Here is a 9,220-nt window from a genome sequence, read left to right as displayed (position 1 = left end):
TATAGATTAGATAGTATTAGAAACGTATAATAGATAAATGTAATTAACATTTGAAGATTAAATAAAGGAGTTTTATTTATAAGTAAAGTTACTGTCATATGTTAATTGTTTAACTATTGTTTCACTTTGCATGTTTTGACTTCCAGAATAATTGAATTTATTAGGAATAATCGAATTATTCAAATTGTCCACAATCGTTCGTATGTTGGAAGTAGATATGAATGAAGATTGTCATGAATTGGTGTGTAGATTGTCTAAATGGTGTTAAACATAGCAAGGGTTGCTGCAACGTTCATGAGTGCTTATGAACTGGTTTTGAGCATTGGAACAAACCCGCGCTTGCTGGAATCACCTTATGGAATACGATATAAAAGGTGATCGCAAGACGATAATATCATATAGTCTTAAAACCTAGATATATGGTTTATTATTTGTTAATTGATTGTACATTGATAATGCGAAAACGCATCAGTAACTTGGTGTTATAAAACGTATTGTTGTGTATAGTTGGTTAATGAATAAGTAAATGCATATAAGTCGAAGTTTATCTGTAAATTTTATCCTAAGAGGGTAGAAGAGATATCTTGGCCACTCGATGATTTGATTTGACTTATGTGTCGGGCCCGATCAGAACTGAATTGATGTGTTTGATTAAGTTCTATGTCGAATAAATCGGAGATCGAGAAATCAAATGCTAGACTAACCATTCCATAGGATTGTCAGCATGATATCTAACAGAGGACTGTACGACCCCTTATCTAAAGGACAAGATTGATTAGATTAGAGTTTGATAGCGTCTTTGAGAGCTACGATTTCAAACCAAGTTGTACTTGTATAGTTACTAGACTTATCCAAGTGGGAGACTGTTCGAATAGTGTCTAAGGCTGCAACTATATTAGGCAAGTATTTGATCCGGTTGTGCATGGTCCTTTTGGGTTGCCTTCACCATAGCAACTTGATGGATAATTTGTTAAGAGAGAGTAAATATTATAAGGAATAATATTTGGTTATTTGATTAATATAAGTCATAGATTAATTGGAATTAATTTGGTGACTTAAAGAGATTAATTAAATAAGAGGGTATAAACTGTCAATTGTTTGATAGTTACACTTTAGACAATAAATCCTTATCCAAGATAGGTTGGATGATTTCTAGGGCTTGGATAAGCCAAAATCGTCCATAGGGTTATCAAGGAAAGGATATGGATCAACTTAAAGTCTAAGTTATCCAATTAGGGTTAAAGTTGTAATCCTTAAGGAGTCTACAAGTATAAATAGACCCTAGGGGTGAGGGAATTCGACACACCATCTAAAGTAGAGATACTCTGGTCGAATTCCTCCCCTCTTCTCTCTCCTAAATCATCCTTCTTGCTATTGGTGTTTGTAAGCCATTAGAGGAGTGACATTTGTGACTCTGGAAGCTCCAAGACAACAAGATCAACAAGGAATCCAAAGGTATGATTCTAGATCTATTTCAATATTTTTATTTAACCTAATTAGCCATTAGAAAGTCTTGGATTCAAAGCATGTTTAATTAGAAAGCCTAGATCCGAGCAATAGGGTTTTGCATGCGCACATAGGAAAGTTCTTATGGCTAAAACCCATCAGATATATGGGTCATGGGTCATGTACCTTGGGTGGTTGTGGCTTATAATGTCATATCAAGACAAATGGATGACATATGGGTTATGGGTCATGTGCATTGGGTGGTAGTGGCTTATAGTGTCATGTTAATACCGATGGATGGCATATGGTTCATAGGTCATATGCAATGGGTGGTAGTGGATTGTAGTTTCCTCTTAAGACCAATGGATGACATATCGGTCATGAGTCATATGTATTGGATTTTAGTGGCTTATAGTGTGACAATCGTCAATCTAGAGTCAAGACAAGTCATCAAGTCAAACCGGTCAACTCGATTAAACCTTGTGTATTAGGGTTTATGTTATGTACATACTGTATAACTTGCTATATTAATGGGAAAACATCACTCAGGAAAAATCTTGTGTTAAAATTTCCTGAGCCTTAGTGCTAATCAATGAACTAAACTGATAAAACCATGTTGCATACTCATCGGGAGTGTGTAGGATCCTTAATCATGACTTAATGGGGGTCAAGAACCTTGCGTTGCGGAGCCAAACACTCACAATTGTCACACATGGAACCTCTCTCAATCGTTTTCACTCTATCTCTCTCTATGTCAAATCTCTCCTAAATCTCTCCAAGTATGTGAAATCTCTCTCAAGTATCTCTTTGTATGAGAAATCTCTCCAAGAATGTCAAATCTCTCCCAAATCTCTCCAAGTATGTGAAATCTCTCCCAAATCTCTCTCAAAAGTTCCCGTAACTTTTTAGAATCATTCGGGTCATTCCGACCCTTAACGAGGTCAAAAACGGGGTAAAAACGAGAAAAATGGACCTTAGGAACCGAAACCCTTCTCAAGGAGCCGAAGCTCCTTAAGGCCGAGACTTAGGACCAAAAGTACCAGGACCAAACCGAGATTCTACTTGGTCGAACTTGGAGAACCGAACCCATGTAGCCGAGACCGAGTCTCGATCTCTATCTCCTCGCCCCTCTCGGTCTTTGTCGCCTCTCTGTCTCCTTCTCTCCTCTCTGTCTCTACTCGCCTCTCAGTCCCCTCCCGCCTCTCTGCCTCCTCTCGGTCTCTATTCTCTCTTCTCTTCTCTCGGTTTCACCTCCCCTCTCGGTTTCTACCCTCTCTCCTCTCGGTTCTAGCATCAGAAGGCCGAACCTCGGCCAGATTTCAGAATTTTGTCACTTTTAGCCCATTTTTGATATTTTTAACATTTTAAGCCCGTTTTTCGTGATTTTAACGCAGGATTTTTCTCCAGAAATTATATTTTAACATAATAAACCCTAAATATTCACAATTTAAACATATTTTCATGAAAATCTTTATCTAAATAATAAAGATCTAATGGGGGATTTATTTAAGGTGGAGTGTTGACGTTGCCTTAACTTATGTCACAAGCAACCACCCCACACCCACTCTATGACCAACCACAGCTCCCCACCTTACCTAGGTCACTTCAATGTCCCTTACACTCAATTTCCACCCATTACCACGTTTTTAGAGCTGGAACAAAACATCCTCTCTCCTCATTTCTCTCATTTGCTCTCCTTTCACTAAGTATCAAACACCACTTTTCTGTCAAACTTTTTCTCCACCAAATTCGAGATTCAAGGATGATTTTCAAGTGTTCTTACACTCTTAGTAAGTATAATTCATCCTCCTTATGATTATTTCACTTCATTCTACTCAAATCATTGATTGCTTACACAAACTCCATAACTATGATGTTAGATTCTCGAAAATCTTCAAGGCATCTCCAAGTGTTCTTGAGTTAAACACTTCCATTCTTCAACAATCGTCTACTGAAATCACTTAAGGTGAGTTCATACCCCTACATTTTCATGTTTTCTCTAGTTTTTAGGGGGGGGGGAATACAAGTTAAAACACCAAGAACATAACTAAACTTTTCTAACAGCCTTCATCAAAAAAGTTCAACTCCATTCACAGACTGTTTTGGGCAACTTAAACATTTTTGTTCTCAAAACTGTACAAGGTGAAAATAGTTCAAGTTCTTAGATCTAAAATTAATACTTGCACATCTCAATACGATTTTTCTACAATTTATGGTGATTTTTACAAAACTGCCTATCATTTCAAACAACAATCCGGACCAGTCTGTGATTATGGACTTTTTCACCCATGTTGGAGGTCATTAAAAACCGTGATAAAAATTATGAGTAAACTAGAAACATTTTGGGAACTCTCAGAATTTACGAATCTAGTTTTCGACTTTGTATGATTTTTCTATGATTTTTCCAAAACAGTGCAGAATGGCTAAAGTTAGCCAACAACATGTAAATATCATAACACTTTGTATTATGTTGAGCAAAGTGTATAATCATAAGTTCTAATTATTGAATGTGTTTCTTTGTTAGTTTATCATCATGAACTGAAACTAAGTCATTCATAGTAAATATTATTCATTCATTTTAGAACACGTATATTAAACTATAAAAAGTATAGTTTAATGAATTCATAACACTAATACATTTCCATAAAAGAGTTCTTACATATTACAAACATTTTAGATAAACTATAATAGGTATAGTTTATGATACATTGCATAACACACTCGTACTAAAATGGTACATTCATACAGAAAAGGTTTACACTGGCACACATTATACGTAAACTTGTTACCCTAAATTGTGAGACAATCTCTCTTTCCGTACGTCCGAGTGCGGAATATAATTCCTGGTAGTTATAATCAGAGTCTCCTGGAGGGAGAACGTAATACTTGTATATAGATCTATATTGGGTTTGTCACCCCACACCTTGCTGCTAGCTACAGTGGGACCTGCAGGTCTACGGGTGACAAATGTCATTTCATTTTCGCGACGCCTGAGAAACGTCGTGGCAGGTTCATTCAATCATAGTATGATTATAGCGACTCACATAGGGAGATAACAAATCATAAAGTTTACGGGATTTGTTTTATAAAACCTAAGTAGGTTTTATGTTGATTTAAATTCACTTTTTATATCAATTCAAACTCATAGCATTTCTACTAAGTAAGAATGATTTCTTATACATTTTGGTCTTTGGTCATAAGGCTACATTATACGGATTTTAAGGAAAATATCGGATTTTTCTTAAACAAACGTGACATTTACATGAGAAAGACTTCTATTACGTTTTATAGTAAAAACTTATGAACTCACCAACCTTTGTGTTGACACTTTTCAAACAACTTGTATTCTCAGGGAATCACTAAACAGGTAATCAAGTGCTTTTGAGGATGGGACGTTAAGGCGTCAAACTTTTCATATTTTGTCAACATATTGTAATTGATTTTGAAACATGTAATTCATACAAGTGATGTAACTTTTTCAATTATATATATGTTGGTTGTGTTTTCTTAAATTACTATTGAAATTGTGGTTATGATACTATACATGAAGTCCTCCACCCCCGGACGTTTCCGCCATCCTTGGTTTGGGGGTGTGATAGATTGGTATCAGAGCATGGTTTATAGTGAATTAAGTATGTCAAACCACATAAGATATACAAACTATAAACACATTTGGGACTAAAAGTCTCTGATTCTCAAAACGTTTTAACAAGTTGTACTTTTAGAAAACAAATAGTTTCCTGTTTTAAAGTATAGTTACATGTATTATATACTCGAGTAGTGTCATAACTAAGGAGAACATAAATTGAAAGAGGAGGAGTTGAACATTACTAGTACGACTTAGCATGTGTAATCCGTTCTGGGAAGGATATAGCCTGATCAACTATATCCGTCCGAGAAGTAACTTACGCACACTAAGGAATAGTCGTAATGGGCGACAAATCTGATAACCTAACTAGACTCTATAAAGAACACGCTAAGAACCAAATATAAACATTTAAAAATACTATGGGAGTATTTGTACATTTCTATAGCGCCATGATTATTATTTTCCAATATATGCTTCTTAACCTCCCGTTTCTCGTGCAGACGACATGGCAGGATTTCACGTACCCGGGGACCCGTACTTTCCTAATTAGGGAAACGCGGGGTGGATCGATGATGAGCCCGAGCAACAAATCAACGAGGATCCCGAAGAGGATCCCGAGGAGGAAGACGAACAAGAAGAAGAAGAGGAAGACGAACAAGAAGAAGAAGAGGAAGACGAAGAAGAAGAAGAGGAAGATGATGATATAGTCATGTTTGGGAACGAAATGGAGGAACAACCGGAAGTATTCAACCCTCCTTACATCGCGAGGGTACCCGCACACCACTTTGGATACAACGGACCTGAACCCCCTTGGGTAACGACGATCGAAAGGTGGAGCCAACAACAACGCCAGCGGTCACCATATGGCTACCAACGAGGTTATTATGATCTCACCCATGGTGGACCGGCTGACAGAGCCCTCCCCGTCATGATACAACGAATATCAAGTATGGATGATCGTGGTAGGACGACGACCGATCAGGTCTGGGAACTAAGCGCCATCGTACAGTCTACCACTGATCGTACCAGAGACCTGGAACGAGACTCCCACCACAGAGACCTACTCATTCAAGACCTTCTCGCTGCTTGAGCAGAAACAAGAGAGTGTTGGGAAAGATACATGGCACTCGAAGAGAGAATGGTTGCAGCCGAACGGAGATTGACAGAACTACATGGCGCATCGACATCATCGCAGGCTCCGTCAAAGAAGGGTTGTCGTGATTAGAATTCGTTACTATTCTCACGTCCTGGTAGTAAAAATTTATGAGTACGCGTTGGTGCTACTCTCTGTATGTAGGTTGACCCTGCGACTAAGTGATTACACTATTCAAAGGGCTTTTGTAATATCAAAGCTATCTTTTGTAACGATGTAATGTAGACCCTTATGTGGTCAAACTTTTCCTCTAAACGTTATGTACTAAAAGTTTATCAATGAATTTGGCATGCGTTTTATTTATTGAATGTTTGGCACTGGACATCATAACCTGATCACACAAACAGTTTACTAATAATAAAGTTTTGATAAAATACAAGAGAAATGAAACCAGTAACACTCGACTCGTTATCACTATTAAAGTCTTACCGACTGGTCATTTTCTTTTTATTATGACAGAACCATGCCACGAAGGAGAAGACCAAGACCTTCCGGCAACGCAGTGCCGCCTCCACCACCACCTCCGCAGTTTGATCCTGCGATGTTTCAGGCTGCAGTAACGGCAGCCGTGGAGGCAGCAATGTCGCAAATAGATATCAATGGTTCTGGTGGTTCTGGATCCGGAGCTACCAATTCAATTCATGGGGACATCACGGGGCATACGAGGGAGTGCTCTTACAAAGACTTCACGAATGGCAAGCCCGACCCTTTCAATGGAAGCGGGGGCGTCATCACGCTGGTGCAATGGTTCGAAAGGACCAAGGCAGTTTTCAAAATCTGTGCTTGTCCCGAAGCGAGCAAGGTCAAGTATGCAGCATTCACTTTCACTAGAAAAGCACTTACTTGGTGGAATGGCCGAGTTAAATCACTTACTCCTGCAGTAGCTAACGCTATAAGCTGGGAGGATTTGAAAGCCTTAATGTTAAAGGAATATTGCCAGAGGGGCGAGATACAAAAACTTGAAGAAGAACTTTGGAACCTCAGAATGTCAGGCACTAATCTTGAAACTTATACTGCCCGTTTCAATGACCTAGCACTCCTCTGTCCAACAATGGTCACTCCACAGGAGAAAAAGGTGGAACAATACCTCTGGGGGCTATCATCCCAGATTCAAGATAGTGTATTGGCCTCGAAACCCACTACCTTTGAGAGTGCCAAGGAATTGGCACAACAACTCATAGATTACAGGGCTAGCCGTGGTACCGTGATAACCACCACCGACCGAACAAAAGGAGGGAACAACAAGAGAAAGTTCTGGAGCAATAAAAAGAAACAACCGATGCATGACCCCGCCAAAAAGCAACAGATTATTGCTGTCCGTGCCGCCACTACTGCTGTCACTCCAGCACCGCCGAAACAGTACACGGGAACTCTTACCAAGTGCAACAAGTGTAACTACCACCATAACGGTGCTTGTCGAGAGTTACACTGCAATAACTACAACAAGAAGGGACACACTACACGATTCTGTAGAACGACTACCCAACCCGCCGCTACGGCCGCCAACACCGGAGCAAGCCAAACCTGATATGGATATGGTGAAACAGGACACCTTAGGAGGAACTGCCTCAAGGCATGAGCCCCTAATGCTGGGGGTGTAGGAAGAGTCCTAACTTTAGGGCATGGAGAAGCAGTCAAGGATCCCTCTGTGGTTACTGGTACGTTCCTCCTCAATAACTCTTATGCATGCGTACTTTTCGATAGTGGGGCAGAGAGAAGTTTCGTAAGGCACCAATTCAAACATATACTTAAGCAAAATTCCCAGCCACTAGAAGATTCTTACATCGTAGAAATGGCAAATGGAAAGGTTGAGCGCGCTACCGATATTTACATAGGGTGTACTCTCACTCTAGACAACCATTCGTTCAAAATTGACCTTATGTCGGTCACCATAAAAAGTTTCGACATAATCATTGGTATGGATTGGTTAAGCCTTCATCGTGCCGACATTCTATGTTACAAAAGGGCCGTCCGCCTCAATCTGCCGAATGGCAACATCCTCACCGTTTATGGCAATAAACCTAGTACGAACCTACAAATCATCTCATGTGTTAAAACCCAAAAGTACCTCCGAAAGTAATACCATGCATTCTTAGCCCACGTCGTAGACAAGAAACAAGAGGTGAAGGACATCAAAGAAATTCCAGAAGTATGCAACTTCCCTGACGTATTCCCAGACGATCTGCCAGGTGTACCACTCGCAGGACAAGTCGAATTTTGGATCGACTTAATCCCAGGAGCTACCCCCATCGCCAGGGCTCCATACCGCTTAGCACCGGCAGAAATGCATGAACTATCCAGCCAGTTGAATGAACTGTTGAGCAAAGGATTCATCAGGCCAAGCTTCTCACCCTGGGGAGCACCAGTCCTATTTGTAAAGAAGAAGGATGGATCTTTTCGCATGTGCATAGACTACCGAGAACTAAACAAACTCACTATCAACAACCGTTATCCCCTACCCCAAATCGATGACCTCTTCGACCAGCTCCAAGGAGCCAGCTACTTTTCAAAAATCGACCTGAGGTCGGGTTATCATCAACTACGATTTCAAGAAGAGGATATCCCCAAGACGGCATTCAGAACTCGCTATGGACACTACGAATTTGTAGTGATGCCATTCGGATTAACAAATGCGCCTGCGATGTTCATGGATTTGATGAACCGAGTGTGTCGACCCTTCTTAGATAAATTCTTCATCGTATTCATCGATGATATCTTGGTCTATTCGAGAAGCGAAGAAGAGCACAGACAACACCTACGACTAGTTCTGGAGATTTTAAGAACTGAGAAGCTTTACGCCAAGTTCTCAAAGTGTGAATTTTGGCTCCGTGAAGTAGGAATCCTTGGCCATATAGTAAGCAAGGAAGGAATACATGTGGATCCCTCAAAGATCAAAGCAATCGAAGATTGGTCAGCACCTACAACGCCAACAGAAATCCGACAATTTTTGGGACTCGTAGGATACTATCGAAGATTCATACAAAGCTTCTCCAAGATCGCTAAGCCCCTCACCACCTTGACTCAGAAAGGCG

The sequence above is a fragment of the Lactuca saligna genome, chromosome 4 (assembly GCF_052625555.1).
Source record: "Lactuca saligna cultivar CGN05327 chromosome 4, ASM5262555v1, whole genome shotgun sequence".
NCBI classification, from domain to species: Eukaryota; Viridiplantae; Streptophyta; class Magnoliopsida; order Asterales; family Asteraceae; genus Lactuca; species Lactuca saligna.
The sequence above is the reverse complement of the archived record's forward strand: the minus strand, read 5'-3'. Positions refer to the sequence as shown.